Here is a 16,510-nt window from a genome sequence, read left to right on the forward strand (position 1 = left end):
GGGATTTTAGAATTGAAAGTATGAATCATTTTCTTCAATTATGGTGAAAAGCTTTATAGAATCAAAACTAAAACTTCATAAGGTATTTTTCCATGAAGAAAATATCTTTATGAATGAATGTACCAGTACAAAATCCTCAGTATTCCCAAGCCCTAAAAGAATTGTCCAACAGCGTCAGGCTGGTTTAAAACAGCTAGCAAAACCTAATAGGAAACATTGCTTCCTTTGGAAATCTACTTCTTGCAGTTTATTCTCAGGAAGACGTTCCTAGACACAGAAGTAAATACAGATCTCATGAAAATCAATGACCTGATACATTTATCCTTAGTCTATCTCCTCATAGATGCTACCTGATCTGTCAAGTATTCTTACATTCTCTATTTTTATATAAATCAATATTCTTATTTTAATATTCCACATACATATTCTATGTTATTTTATTTAAGGAATGAAAGACAGAATAAATTGCAATCTAGGCAATTATAATTAAAATAATATAGTTTGCAAAGGTGGCAATGGAAGCTTTTGTACTTTTCCTGGCTCTGAGTATTGAGGGAGTACAAATGTGTTGGAGCTATTGTCCTTTGAATGAGACCTAATGTGAGGCCACATTTGCCCTCTCTCCCATTCTTCTCAATGAGAGAAGAGCCTCTCATTGTGCCAATAATCTTCTCCTAATTAACACCACTAAAACAGATCATCTGGTCATTAACTTATTGCTCTGTGTAGAAATTTGTTTCTCAGTTCCCACACTTCAAAAGTTATGTTCCTCTTTGATACAGTCCTCAAGTTGAGGAGCACTTGCTTCCATTAATGTTCTGTGGGTTCTGAGGCAGCAGATAAATCAATGTGAGACCCAGAGACTCCCACAGTTGCTGCAGGAAGTTCTTGATTAGTGTCTTTGACTAAGCACATAGGTTCTGCAGTTTATTCTAGCCTTCTGTGTGTTCTTGATGAAGGGGCTCAAAGTTCTCAGTGCCATCCAGAATACCCCTACTCTATATTGTGTGGTCATTGACCAGGTAATCCAAAGCATTGCTCCAAGAACATCCTTAAATCAGTTCCTCTGTTTCTTGCGAGGATGGAGAGATTTCTTTCTCTGGGAGTCCAGTGTCAAGCATGTAAACAATGTAACTGGACATGCACACACACGCGCGCGCACACACACACACAGGCATCATTTGCTCACTGCAACTACATGGCCAAGATTGGAGCGATCTTTATTCCAAAGTGATGATAATATAGGTTAAGTCGATTGTACTTGTCCAGTAGACTAGCTGCTCTCAGCAGGGATCTCATTAGAGATGAGGTTTAATATTGTCACAAGAAAAATTGAATAAAATTTTGAGGTGATAATGGATTGTTTCTTGCCTGGAAATTGGGCTCATCAGTTAAGATTGTAACTTTCATGCCATATGAAGGATAGAGATTAATTTCTAATGGTAGCAACATTTTTAAGGAGAATTCACAGACTCTCTAAATTGTTAGAGTCAAAATCTTGTGAATCTTAGCTTGTAACTCTGTTGTGTGTTGCCAGGCACTGAGTTCTAAAATAGAATAGACGCAATTTACCATTTCTGCTCTATTGACAACCAATGCACCAATCTTATTAACAGTATGCTAAGATTTCAAAATGCAAGGAAACCCATGCAATTCATTTGAGATACCGAGATTAAAACATGAAATGGCTTAATTTTTAATGCATTTGATTTTTTTCTGTGCAATGTATTAAAAAATCAGTCGCTTATTGAACCAAAAGTTCCAATAAAGTATTCTTTGAATTGTTATCCTCAGCTTCCAGAGATAAGGTACTGATTGGCAAAGTACTTAATTCAATATTTAATTAAATCAGGATGTTCATTCTAAGATACCACTTATAAAGCAATAACATTAGGCGTAAAGGCAGCTTTTGTAAGTATAATTTTTTTGCAGTCAATACCATAGTCAAGTGACTTTTGGTGTCAAATTGTGATAAATACCTTTGTAATTCTCATAGAAGCATATGAATTGACCTAGTATTTCTTCACTTTTACTAGTGACAGAAACGGATAATGTTTCAATCTCAGTGTTAGCGCTGAGTTTAAGGCTCTTTTCAAATTACTTCTACATCTTTTATTAAAGGCTCTGTCTAAGCTTTTAGAGAAATGTCAGGCATGTACATGAAAACTGGTACCTGGAGATAAAAACTTGCAATCTATAAGTGTCCTGATAATAGAGATACAATAATTATTTATCATTCACAAAATACAGCCAGGATTAGTTTCTGCTTTATCAAAGCCAGAAAGAAGATATTAATGTGGTTTGTTTCCGTCAGGAGACTTTCTGCCAGGTTTCTGGTAACTACTTGATAATGTCTTAGTGATGGAGTGGAGTATCTATTATACAGCATGAAAACAAGTCCTTCATTCCAACTGGTTCAGGACAACCAAGATGACACCTCCGTCTAATCCAATCTGACAATGCTTGCCTCATGACCTTCTGAAACTTCCCAGTCCTGTCCAACTCTCTCACTCAATCCTCACCTGAGGATGTGCTGGGACAGTCAACAAGTGCCACCACACATTCCAGCACACGTATGACAAACCCTCAATGCTTGGCAGTGCAATTCACAACACAACAAAACAGAATACGACTCGTGACAAAACAACAACAGCAAAACAAGTCCTGCTCCTCCTTCCCACCCAACCACTCATGCACATGCAAGTCCTCAAACCCCAGGGCATGCCACTTTTGGCCTCCAGCCCCCAGTAGACTCAAACATACAGAGAGTGGGCCTTCATCTTCCCCAGCAGACTCATAGAGATTTGCAGACTTGAGACTCTAGCCATCGGGCTTCGACTTCTGGAATTCGGTCAACATTCAGGCTTCGTTCTTTGGTCTCAACCCCAGGACCTGTTGATCACTGAATGCTAGGCTCCAACCTCAAGACTCACAGATGACAGGAACTCTGGTCTCACCAGTTCAGGTGCCCAGCGGGGTCACTGGCCATCATTCCTCCTGAGTTACCTGGAGTTGTCTGGGAGGGGAATGAAATCCTTTCAGTTCTCTCAGACGAAAGTTAGTGATATCATACTGCAAAGCCGCAAGTTCACATGCTTGGATGGAGCAATTCTGTTTTGAGGAGAGAATGGAGAGGCTAAATCCATTTTCCCTGGAGTGGGAGGTGGGGGCTTAGAGGGAACATGATTGAGGTGTAAAAAATTATGATGGATATACTGTAGCTAGAATTATTTTTCTATGGCTTATCAGAAGTAGATAGAACTAGAAGACAAAGGTTTAGGGTAAAGGGGAAGAGATTCCAAGGATACTTAAGGGAGACCTTCTCCATCCAGAAAGTGTATGCCCAGAGAGTGGTTAAAGCATGGCAGGTTAATCTGTAAATTCATTTTGTATGGTATTCAGCAGGAATTGGGCATACTCAAAGTGAAAACACATAGTCTTTTTCCCAAGGAGGGTGTGTTGAAAACAATGTGCCCATCCCAACCACTATTTCTGGCAGATCATTCCAAATATGCACAAGAATTTACATGAAGAAACTGCCCCTGATTACTCTTAAATCTCATGCTTCTAATCTTAACCCTATGCTCTCTGGTTTTTACCACCCTCTCCTTGGGAAAAAGATTATCTGTTTTCACTCTATCTATAATCTTATGTACGTAAGAACATAGAACATAATAAATAGGAGCAGGAGTAGCCATTTGGCCCATCGAGCCTGCTCTGATATTCAATAAGATCATGGCTGTCTGACCATGGACTCATCTCCACCTACCTGCCTTATTCCCATAACCTTTAATTCACCTACTATGCAATAATCTATCCAACCTTGTCTTAAGTATATATACTGAAGTAGCATCCACTGCTTCATTTGGCAGAGAATTCCACGGATTCACCTCTCTTTGGTAAAAGCAGTTCCTTCTCATCTCTGCCTTAAATTTACTCCCCCAAAATCTTGAGGCTATGTTCCCTAGCTCTAGTCTCACCTACTAGTGGAAACAACTTTCATAATTTTATATGTTTCTATAAGATCTCCTCTCATTCTGCTGAATTCCAGTGAGTATAGTCCCAGACGACTCAATCTCTCCTCATAGTCCAACCCCCTAATCTCTGGAATCAATCATCTCTGCACCGCCTCCAAAGCCAGTATATCCTTCCTCAAGTAAGGGGAATAGAACTGCACACAGTACTCCAGATACAGCCACACCAGTACCCTGTACAGTTGCAGCATAACCTCTCTGCTCTTAAACTCGATCCCTCTAGCAATGAAGGCCAACATCCCATTTGCCTTCTTGATAGTCTACTGCACCTGCAAACCAACCTTTTGCAATTCATGCACAAGCACTCCCAAGTCCCTCTGCAGAGCAGCGTGCTGCAACCTTTTACCACTTGAATTTACTCTTCCATTTTTCCTTCCAAAGTGGATGACCTTGCATTTACCAACAGGTCTCTAACAGTTCACCCCTCAATCTCCAAAATTAAAGGGAATAAAGTCTTAGTCTATGCAACTTTTTCTTATTCAGTCCCCTAAGTCCATGCAACGTTCCAGTAAATCTTCAAAAGCAGTAATGTTTATTTACAAGAGTGCATGGACTGTGTACATGTTGAACCTCTGACTTTGTGGACAAGCTAAATGTACTGTAAGAGCAAGGAGTTCATGCTAGAACTGTAGATGACTGCTAATATACTGTGCACAATACTAGTAATGAATTGCTGCAAGACTTTCATTACATAATTAGTTATTTGATTACTTGACGGGCAACAAGCATTAGAGAGGGTGCAGAAGAGTTTGATCAGAAAGATACAAGTGCTGAAGAATTATTGTTATGAGCTCAGACTGATCAGGCTGAGGGTGTTTTCTTTATAATCAAGGGTCAAATTGAGATGAATGAAGCTGTCAGAAAGGCCCTTGGTCAATGGCTAAGTTCAAGATTTAAGTTAATTGTTGGAGAATGGAGAGAATTGAGGGAGGAGAGAGAGCAACACGCTGCGCCTGCGCAGTCCTCCGGTGAAAAATGATATCGTATCTGTTAAATAGGGGCCATGGACAATTCTGATTTGATGGAGATGGACATGAAAGCACAGAGGAAAAAAATTTCTGAATTGCCAGTTCGCTGCTGTTCACTGCGCGGTCAGGAATCTTTCGGAGGGAAGGTTTCAAAATCCCCGGCTTTGCCTGGTGTTGGCGACCGAGATGGAGGTCGAATCGTTCGGATAGAGATGGTGCTCAGTACTCGGTGTCGGAGAGTTGATCAGAGCTCGAAGTTTTCGGATGACTCAGAGTTGGACCATGGTTGGGTATGCCAGGGAGAGTTTTTCTTCCTTCTCCCATCTGCATGAGATGTGGGACATTTGAGAGACTTTGAACTTTTTACTGTGCTCGTGGACTTCTTCATCAAGTTATGGTATTGTTGCACTGTTATAACTATATGTTATAATTATGTGGTTTTGTTAGTTTTTTTCATTTTTGGTCTGTCCTGTGTTTTGTGATATCACACCAGAGGAAATATTGTATTATTTATTAATGCATGCATTCCTAAATGACAATAAAAGAGGACTGCATATCTTCATAATCTAAAAAAAAAGAATGTCACCTAAAAAAAAGGAGGGAATCTGAAATTCAGGAGTGATGATGGCGGAAAGAAGGTACCCAGATGAGAACTTAAAGAGTCATATTTTACAACACCGCAGATTAAGATCTAGGAAGAAGTGGGTGTAACCTAAGTAACTCCATTTTTGATTAGCATTGCCTAATTGAACTGCCGTGTGTCCTCCTGTACAATAAAGATCAATGATTTTCTGCAGCGACAGTGCTGGCATCAGCCTTCCATTATGTAATTTGTTTATGCTACAAATTTCCAGTCTTCATCCACAACCACAGGTCACATGTGACATCCACCTGTCAGCCCTAGGGCTGATCTTGGTAGGCTTTATCTTTTGCTATATTTCTTTTGATTTTGAGAGAATTCTCTGGAGCTCTCTACCAGTGAGTTATGAAGACTAAGGCAACACACACAAATCACCGGAGATTTGGATTTCCAGCCTCTGCAGATTTTCTCACGTTTGGGAGTTATGAAGACTAGATCATTAGAAATATTTATACAGAAGATTGAAGTTTTTTTTTGAAAGGTCAAGGGATTGAGTTCAATGGGAATTAGCAGAGACCTCAGATAGATCAGACATGATCATGTTAAATGACAGGACTGGTTTGACGAGCCAGGTGGTCTACTCTTAGTCTTATAAGTTGATGAATTCAATATGAATGAAGGAGGATTTTGTTAGCATGTTTCCTAAGATAAATACTGCATACCATTAGCTTATCACATTTCATATAAACCTTACAGTGACTAGTAGAAATAGGAATAGTTTAGCACAAACCATATCACTCTTCACAGACCAATGCAATGAACCACACAAACTTATTTTTCTTAACTTTAAAAAAGCCTTGATTAGGAAGATGAATATGACCTTCCGACATTTTACAGAGTTACAAGATATTTTTCTAACTGATCATTACCGTGTAAGTACTTTAAAATAACATGTGACTCGGCAATAGGAAAACAACATCTGTTTCATAAAAATACTGTTCTTTTAATGTTTTCTAATCAGATTGAGATATTGAAGCGTCATTAACAACAGAATGCAGCATTCACAAAAATGATATCACTTGGAAATAGCAGCTGAACTCCATTCGGTATCCATGGCAATACTCATGAAATTAACATCAAAAGAATATTCCCTGTTGTGTCATTTGCTCATTTTGTGGCACATACAGTGCCTTTGATGAACGTGCTAAGCAAGAATGCCAAATTTTGAGTACAATATTTGTAACAAGATTTACGTTGCCATCTCTGTTCAAACATATGTTTGGTGTCTGGTTTGTGCTAATCTGAGTCCTTCAAATGCAACTGATTCAAAGTTCAAAAAAGTTTAAAGTAAATATATTATCAAAGTCCATATATATATCACCATATACAAAGCTGAGATTCATTTTCTTGCAGACATTCTCATTAAAACCATAATAGAATCAATGAAAGATCTCACCAACTTGGGCATTCAACTAGTGTGAAAAAGATAACAAACTGTGCAAGTACAAAAATAAATTGATAATACTAATAAATAAATAAGCAATAAATATCAAGAATATGAGATGAGGAGTCCTTGAAAGTGAGTCCATAGGCTGTGAGAACATTTCAATGATAGGACAAGTAAAACTGAGTGAAGTTATCCCCTTTAGTTCAAGATCCTGATGGACGAATGGTGATAACTGTTACTGAACCTGGTGGAGTGAGTTCAAAGTCTCCAGTACCTTTTTCTTGGTGGCAGCAGTGAGAAGAGAGCATGTCCTGGGTGGTGGGGGTCACTGATGATGGATCCTGCTTGCCTGCAATTGCACTTCATAAAGATGTGCTCAAAGGTGGGGAGGGCTTTACCTGTAATGGATTGGGCCGTATCCATTACTTTTTATAGGATCTTCCGTTCAAGGGCATTGTTGTTTCCATGCCAGGCTGGGATGCAGCCAGTCGATATACTCTTCACTACTCATCTACAGAAGTTTGTCAAGGTCCTAGACGTCATGCTAAATCTTTGTAAACTCCTAAGGAAGCAAGCTGTGCCTCTATTTCACTTATATGCTGGGCCCAGGACAGGTCGCCTGAAATAATAGCACTGAGGAATTTAAAGCTGCTGACCTTCTCCACCTCTGATCCTCTGATGAGGACTGACTCATGGACATCTGGTTCCCTCCTCCTGAAGTTAGTAATCAGCTCCTTGGTCTTGCTGACATTGTTGTTATGGCATCAGTCGGCCAGATTTTCAATCTCCCTCCTATATGCTGATTTGTCACCAAAAGTTGTGTCATCAGCAAACTTAAATCCGGCACAGAGTCTGGCCCTGTAGCTCAGAAGGGTAGGGCAAGGAAGAGGAGGGCAGTTGTGATAGGGGACTCAATAGTAAGGGGGTCAGATAGGCGATTCTGTGGACGCAGTCCAGAGACCCGGATGGTAGTTTGCCTCCCTGGTGCCAGGGTCCGGGATATTTCTGATCGTGTCCGATATCCTGAAGTGGGAGGGTGAGGAGCCAGAGGTCGTGGTACATATAGGTACCAATGACATAGGTAGGAAAAGGGATGAGGTCCTGAAAGTAGAATATAGGGAGCTATGAAGGGAATTGAGAAGAAGGACCGCAAAGGTAGTAATCTCGGGATTGCTGCCTGTGCCACGCGACAGTGAGAGTAGAAATGCGATGAGGTGGAGGATAAATGCATGGCTGAGGGATTGGAGCAGGGGACAGGGATTCAAGTTTTTGGATCATTGGGACCTCTTTTGGCGCAGGCGTGACCTGTACAAAAAGGACGGGTTACACTTGAATCCTAGGGGGACCAATATCCTGGCAGGGAGATTAGTGGGGGCTACTGAGGTGACTTTAAACTAGAATGGTTGGGGGGTGGGAATCAAATTAAAGAGGCTAGGCGTGAGGAGGTTAGTTCACAACAGGGGAATGGGAACTAGTGCAGAGAGACAGAGGGGTGTAAAGTGAGGGTAGAAGCAAAAAGTACTAAGGAGAAAAGTAAAAGTGGCAGGCCGACAAATCCGGGGCAAGCATTAAAAAGGGCCACTTTTCAACATAATTGTATAAGGGCTAAGAGAGTTGTAAAAGAGCACCTGAAGGCTTTGTGTGTCAATGCAAGGAGCATTCGTAATAAGGTGGATGAATTGAAAGTGCAGATTGTTATTAATGATTATGATATAGTTGCGATCACAGAGACATGGCTCCAGGGTGACCAGGGATGGGAGCTCAACGTTCAGGGATATTCAATATTCAGGAGGGATAGACATGAAGGAAGGGGAGGTGGGGTGGCGTTGCTGGTTAAAGAAGAGATTAACGCAATAGAAAGGAAGGACATAAGCCGGGAAGATGTGGAATCGATATGGGTAGAGCTGCGTAACACTAAGGGGCAGAAGACGCTGGTGGGAGTTGTGTACAGGCCACCTAACAGTAGTAGTGAGGTCGGAGATGGTATTAAACAGGAAATTAGAAATGTGTGCAATAAAGGGACAGCAGTTATAATGGGTGACTTCAATCTACATGTAGATTGGGTGAACCAAATTGGTAGAGGTGCTGAGGAAGAGGATTTCTTGGAATGCATGCGGGATGGTTTTTTGAACCAACATGTTGAGGAACCAACTAGAGAGCAGGCTATTCTGGACTGGGTTTTGAGCAATGAGGAAGGGTTAATTAGCGATCTTGTCGTGAGAGGCCCCTTGGGTAAGAGTGACCATAATATGGTGGAATTCTTCATTAAGATGGAGAGTGACATAGTTAATTCAGAAACAAAGGTTCTGAACTTAAAGAGGGGTAACTTTGAAGGTATGAGACGTGAATTAGCTAAGATAGACTGGCAAATGACACTTAAAGGATTGACGGTGGATATGCAATGGCAAGCATTTAAAGGTTGCATGGATGAACTACAACAATTGTTCATCTCAGTTTGGCAAAAGAATAAATCAAGGAAGGTAGTGCACCCGTGGCTGACAAAAGAAATTAGGGATAGTATCAATTCCAAAGAAGAAGCATACAAATTAGCCAGAGAAAGTGGCTCACCTGAGGACTGGGAGAAATTCAGAGTTCAGCAGAGGAGGACAAAGGGCTTAATTAGGAAGGGGAAAAAAGATTATGAGAGAAAATTGGCAGGGAACATAAAAACGGACTGTAAAAGCTTTTATAGATATGTAAAAAGGAGAAGACTGGTAAAGACAAATGTAGGTCCCCTGCAGACAGAAACAGGTGAATTGATTATGGGGAGCAAGGACATGGCAGACCAATTGAATAATTACTTTGGTTCTGTCTTCACTAAGGAGGACATAAATAATCTTCCAGAAATAGTAGGGGACAGAGGGTCCAGTGAGATGGAGGAACTGAGCGAAATACATGTTAGTAGGGAAGTGGTGTTAGGTAAATTGAAGGGATTGAAGGCCGATAAATCCCCAGGGCCAGATGGTCTGCATCCTAGAGTGCTTAAGGAAGTAGCCCAAGAAATAGTGGATGCATTAGTGATAATTTTTCAAAACTCATTAGATTCTGGACTAGTTCCTGAGGATTGGAGGGTGGCTAATATAACTCCACTTTTTAAAAAAGGAGGGAGAGAGAAACCGGGAAATTATAGACCGGTTAGCCTAACGTCGGTGGTGGGGAAACTGCTGGAGTCAGTTATCAAGGATGTGATAACAGCACATTTGGAAAGCGGTGAAATGATCGGACAAAGTCAGCATGGATTTGTGAAAGGAAAATCATGTCTGACGAATCTCATAGAATTTTTTGAGGATGTAACTAGTAGAGTGGATAGGGGAGAACCAGTGGATGTGGTATATTTGGATTTTCAAAAGGCTTTTGACAAGGTCCCACACAGGAGATTAGTGTGCAAACTTAAAGCACACGGTATTGGGGGTAAGGTATTGGTGTGAGTGAAGAATTGGTTAGCAGACAGGAAGCAAAGAGTGGGAATAAACAGGACCTTTTCAGAATGGCAGGCGGTGACTAGTGGGGTACCGCAAGGCTCAGTGCTGGGACCCCAGTTGTTTACAATATATATTAATGACTTGGATGAGGGAATTAAATGCAGCATCTCCAAGTTTGCGGATGACACGAAGCTGGGTGGCAGTGTTAGTTGTGAGGAGGATGCTAAGAGGATGCAGGGTGACTTGGATAGGTTGGGTGAGTGGGCAAATTCATGGCAGATGCAATTTAATGTGGATAAATGTGAAGTTATCCACTTTGGTGGCAAAAATAGGAAAACAGATTATTATCTGAATGGTGGCCGATTAGGAAAAGGGGAGGTGCAATGAGACCTGGGTGTCATTATACACCAGTTATTGAAAGTGGGCATGCAGGTACAGCAGGCGGTGAAAAAGGCGAATGGTATGCTGGCATTTATAGCGAGAGGATTCGAGTACAGGAGCAGGGAGGTACTACTGCAGTTGTACAAGGCCTTGGTGAGACCACACCTGGAGTATTGTGTGCAGTTTTGGTCCCCTAATCTGAGGAAAGACATCCTTGCCATAGAGGGAGTACAAAGAAGGTTCACCAGATTGATTCCTGGGATGGCAGGACTTTCATATGAAGAAAGAGTGGATGAACTGGGCTTGTACTCATTGGAATTTAGAAGATTGAGGGGGGATCTGATTGAAACGTATAAGATCCTAAAGGGATTGGACAGGCTAGATGCAGGAAGATTGTTCCCGATGTTGGGGAAGTCCAGAACGAGGGGCCACAGTTTGAGGATAGAGGGGAAGCCTTTTAGGACCGAGATTAGGAAAAACTTCTTCACACAGAGAGTGGTGAATCTGTGGAATTCTCTGCCACAGGAAACAGTTGAGGCCAGTTCATTGGCTATATTTAAGAGGGAGTTAGATATGGCCCTTGTGGCTACGGGGGTCAGGGGGTATGGAGGGAAGACTGGGGCGGGGTTCTGAGTTGGATGATCAGCCATGATCATAATAAATGGTGGTGCAGGCTCGAAGGGCCAAATGGCCTACTCCTGCACCTATTTTCTATGTTTCTATGTTTCTATGTAAATATGGCATTGGAGCTGTGCTTAGCCACAGTCATAAGTGCAAAATGAGTCGAGCAAGGGGCCAAACACACAGCCTTGTGGTGCACCAGTGCTAATGGAAATTGTGAAGCAGATGTTGTTGTCAATCTGAACTGACTGAGGTCTGCAAATAAGGAAATCAAGGATCCAATTACACAGGGAGGTATTGAGGCCAAGGCCTTGCAGCTTATTGATCAGTTTTGAGGGAATATTAGTATGAAATGCCAAGCTATGGTTGATAAATAGCATTCTGATGTAATCATCTTTGCTATCCAGATATTCCAAGGCTGATTGAAGAGACAATGAGATGGGAACTGCTGTGGACCTGTTGCTCTAGTAGGCAAATTGGAGTAGATCTAAGTTGCTTCTTAGGCAGGAGTTGATATGTTTCATCACCAACTTCTCAAAATACTTCATCATTGTGGATGTAAGTGCTACTGGATGACTGACATTGAGGCAGATTACCATGCTCTACTTAGGCACCAGTATAACTGGAGGCTGCTTGAAGCAGGTGGGTACCTCAGACTGTCAAAACAAGAAGTTAAAGATCTCAGTGAAGACTCCAGCCTGTGGATCAGCACAGGTCTTTAGTATTTCACCAGGTACCCCGTATGGGCTGGATGCTTTTTGTGGGTTCACCCTCCTGCACGTTGTTCACACATCAGCCTCAGAGACTAAAATCACAGGATAATTGGGGGCTGCAGAAGTTCGGAATGGTTCCTCTGTGCTTTGACAGTCAAAGCTTGATTTAACTTTATAAGAGGTGATAGTTTTCAAACCCTGTCTCAATTGTCAAGCAGCCTTCATTGATAAGTTTAGTCCCAAATTGTCACTTCGGCTGTGAGATGGCTTTCCTGAGATCATACCTGGACCTCTTGTAACTTTCCCGGGTCACCAGACTTGAATGACTCTCATCCGGCCCTCAGCAGAATGTGGATCTCATGGTTCATCCAAAGCTTCTGGTTGGGGAAGACTTCGACTGATTTTGTGGAGACACAATCATCTACAATAGTTTTAATAAAGTCCATGACAACCATGTGTTCTTTATTCAGATCCACAGATGAGTCCTTAAACACGACACAGTCCCACGACTCAAAGCAATCCCAGAGGCGCAGATAGCACCCTCTCTTCCTCCAGCATGTTGTGACTGTTCCCAGAGGCACACCTCTGCCTTCTTTGTTGTCCTCTTCTCTGGAGTTTTGCTCTTTAGCCTCTTTCTGTAGGCAATTAGAAGAAGAACAGCCAAGTGATCAGATTTACCAAAGTGCAGTCTGGGCATTCCTTAACTTAGAATAACAGTGGCATATTGATAACCTGTGGGTGAAATGGACTCTTAAAATATGAAAAACTATTATAAAAGAATATAAACTAGAGAGAGACATTGCAATTCTTAAATGGTATGCATATGACTCAGATTTTACGCTGAATAAACTGGATGCTAGATTTAAGGACTGGAGCTAAAGGAATAACAGCTATTTGCAATACAATGAAAGAAGGAACAATGTTCAGTTTTGAAATGCTCAAAGAGAAACACTTATTAGAAAAACAAGACTTTTACCGGTATTTACAGATGTGACAGTATGTTAATAGGACAGTTAAAAATGTAACCAAGGCAAGTACATGTCTGATAGAGCTATTTAGAAAAGCATATAATTCAGACAACGGTGGCAGAATAATTTCAAGCATGTATAAGGGTTTGTCAAATCTTAAAACACATTTGACTTCATACATTAAAACAAAATGGGAGAAGGATGGAGGGATAATAATATCTGAGGAAGACTGGACAATAATATGGAGGTATCAATGGAAGTGTACCAGTTCACAGAAATGGAGGGAGTTCGGGTGGAAAAACTTGATAAGGTATTTTAATATACCCTCTCAGAAATCCCATTATGATAGTAACCTCCCTGCTTGCTGGAGAAATTGTGGAGATCAAAATGTAAACCATTATCATATTTTCTGGGAATGCCCCATTATCAAAGACTATTGGAGTGGGATACATAATGCCCTACAAGACATCTTTAAATGTGAAATACCCTTAGAGAGTAAGACCATATATTTTGGGTATATACCTCAAGAATGGTTGAAAAAAGATAAATATTTAATGAATGTACTGCTGGTGGCTGGTAAAAAGACCCTTACCAGGAAATGGTTATCACAGGAGAGCCCAACTTTAAATATATGGATGGAAATTACAATGGACATTTACAAAATAGAGAAGATAACAGCATCTGTTAATCATAAATTGGAACAATTTTATTCATAATGGAAAAAATGGTTTAACTACATAACACCTCATAGGCCTGATTTTATTCTCACAAGTCAATGAATATGTTGTAAAAAAAAAGATCACTCCCTATTTGTACATAGTTTTCTTCTTTCAATTGTTCTTTCTTTCCTCTCCTTTCTATAGAGTTACAAAATACACGTGGACTAAGATGTTAACTGTCCTGTGCTATCACCAGTGGGATCATCAGTTGATCTGCCACCTGTCTTCAGGAGTTTTGGCCCACTTATGATCAAGACTCCCTCGAGGTGGTGGGCCAGCAGTGCTAAAGCACCACCTCCCACTGGTGAGCTTAAAAACTTGGCATCTGCCTCTATCAGAGTTGTTGGTCACTTCCATCCAACAGATAGTCTGCTCTTCAGGTGTCTATGCAACTACTGAAGGGTTTGCAAGATATGTATACACTGTCTGACTATCTGCTCCTCTAGACGTACTTGGTCCACACCCGTGCTGATCCTTTCTCTGCTGCCTCAGCTACAGCCCTGCTGGTTGACTTGATCTCTCTTCTAGTAAAGCCAAGGTCATGCAGTCACTTCTGGAGAGTGAACGCAATAAACCCACGGCAGCCTACTTCGAATGGATAGCATGAGACCTTCCACCCTTTGCCTCTGCACTCTGATCTTAATTCTGCATACTTGGTTAACTTGCGCTCATGGGCTTCATCGATGTTGTCTTCCCAGGGGACTGTGAGTTCAACAATAACCACTTCTCTGCTGGTGTCAGACCATATGATTATATCTGGACGCAATGTGGTGAAAGCTATTTGCTCCGGGAAACTGCCTTTCCCATCCAGGTCGGCCGTGACACACCAATCATTGGCTGAAGAAAGTATGCTTGATCGTGAGCCTGCGCTGTACACCCTTGACTTGGAGCCTTCTATCACAAATGATATGCGATGTTCTGTGTAGCATGGGGCATGAGATAAGTTGTGCTGCAGTACTCTCTGCTCAACGGCTTCTGTTACAACTTTGAGAACGTTGTTATGTCTCCAAGTGTACATGCCGCTGGAAAGACTGACGCTGCATGCACTCAAAATATGTTGAAGTGTTCCCTTCTCGCCACAAGCAGCACACCTGTCTGTCTTATCTTCGTACCAGGTGCTGAGGTTGGCAGGTGTTGGGAGCAGATCATACGCTGCTCTGCATAGAAAAGAAATGCCGAGCGGTTCCAACTGCCACAGAACATTCCAAGATAGATGTCGTTGTTCAACACTTTCCCACCTGGTCCAAGCCCCTTGTTTGGCCAGGCCAGCTGTTTTAGCTAACTGCTTCTCCTCTTCTACCTCTCGTATTTCTTGTGTTATAAGTTCACGGCGCTCCTTACCTGTAGAAGATGACCACCACTTGTGGGTTGTCCATCCAAGTCCCTAGAGGCCCAGCTGGATAGCCCCAACCATCTCCTTGTGCTTCAATCTAGACTCTGCCTCATCAACTGCTACACGGGCTGACCACTTCCTGCCTGATCTCACATCCGGCTGGGTGTTCTTGATGACAGGGTCTTTCGAGTCTCGAAGCAGCAGAATGTCTAACAGTGGCATACTATGTTGGAACCTCTGGTGTTACAGGTTATAAGTTGATGGTAATAGGGCAGGTATTTCCTCAAACAAGCTTTGTTGAAGTCTTTGACTCTGATTTGCAATCTTTCAGGTGGACTGTTTCTTGTTTGATTCAAGAGAACATTAAGCATAAAATGACAAATATGAATGCTCCACATGCTAACTGATGATAACCTCTAGTTTCAAGCATGGATGGCATTTTCCAAAATTGTATAGATTCCATTTTTAAAAGAAAAGGGGAGTTTACATGTGTTGAACGAATGTGTTGTTTAGTTCATTATTGAGGTTAAGCTGACGTAAAACTGAAAAAAAATGAATCTGATCAGCCATGGATTTGTAAAGGGTAGTTTGAAGGCCTGATAAACATGAGTGATTTATTTTGAAAAGAGGACCGAAGTCTGGAAAGGAAAATATTGCTTACATTGACTTCCAGAAAGCACCTAATACAATTAGTCAGTTCAGTTGAACTTCATAGAATTAAGTACAATTTATTGACCTGACTTTAAGATGTAAGAGAAAAGGACAATAACTAGATTATGACCGATAAGGCTTCACAAGAATCTGTGTTAGAGTCACAATTCAACATATTTATAAATTACGTTGTGATGGGATGAAAAAGCATGTATCCAAATAAACTCCAATATTGGCAAATGTAGGTATCCAACTGAAAAGATGCAGTAGAGATTTTGCCAAATAATGAATGTTAGAAGTAGATTAAAGGAAATATGAAACTCCATGTGGCTAGATTAATAAAATTCTATGCATAGATCCAAAAAGAACAATGCAAAGATACTAATGGAGTAAAGGGGGAAAGTGGTTTTAACATTGCTATGTTAAGATCTTACCGAACTGGAATACTGTATGAGAGGCTATGATTGAGGCATAGAATCGGAATGGTTTTGATAGGATGGATGTGCAGAACATATTTTGTCTAGAACAAGGGGTCATGGTTTAAAGTTGACAACTCAATTTAGAGTGATGGTAAAAGTATGCCTAATCTGTGTGCTATTTTCTCAGGATTTTCAGTGCATGGGAAAATTAATGATATTTGAAAAAGTTACTTCAACAATTAAGTTACTTTTCA

The 16,510-nt window shown here is 41.1% G+C and overlaps 1 protein-coding gene across 15 annotated transcripts in view; it reads left to right on the forward strand.

Annotated features, from left to right (window-relative positions):
- Positions 1-16,510, forward strand: part of dlgap1a (discs, large (Drosophila) homolog-associated protein 1a) — an 890,995-nt gene that overhangs the window by 640,250 nt on the left and 234,235 nt on the right. The window contains exon 5 of one of the 15 annotated variants that reach the window (XM_063062209.1): positions 13,998-14,157. The exons of the other annotated variants lie outside the window; for them this stretch is intronic. The gene's annotated coding sequence lies outside the window, so the exon portion shown is untranslated. The remainder of the gene's footprint in view (positions 1-13,997; positions 14,158-16,510) is intronic. 15 annotated transcript variants of the gene reach the window in all.

This window comes from Mobula hypostoma, chromosome 1, assembly GCF_963921235.1.
Source record: "Mobula hypostoma chromosome 1, sMobHyp1.1, whole genome shotgun sequence".
NCBI lineage: Eukaryota > Metazoa > Chordata > Chondrichthyes > Myliobatiformes > Myliobatidae > Mobula > Mobula hypostoma.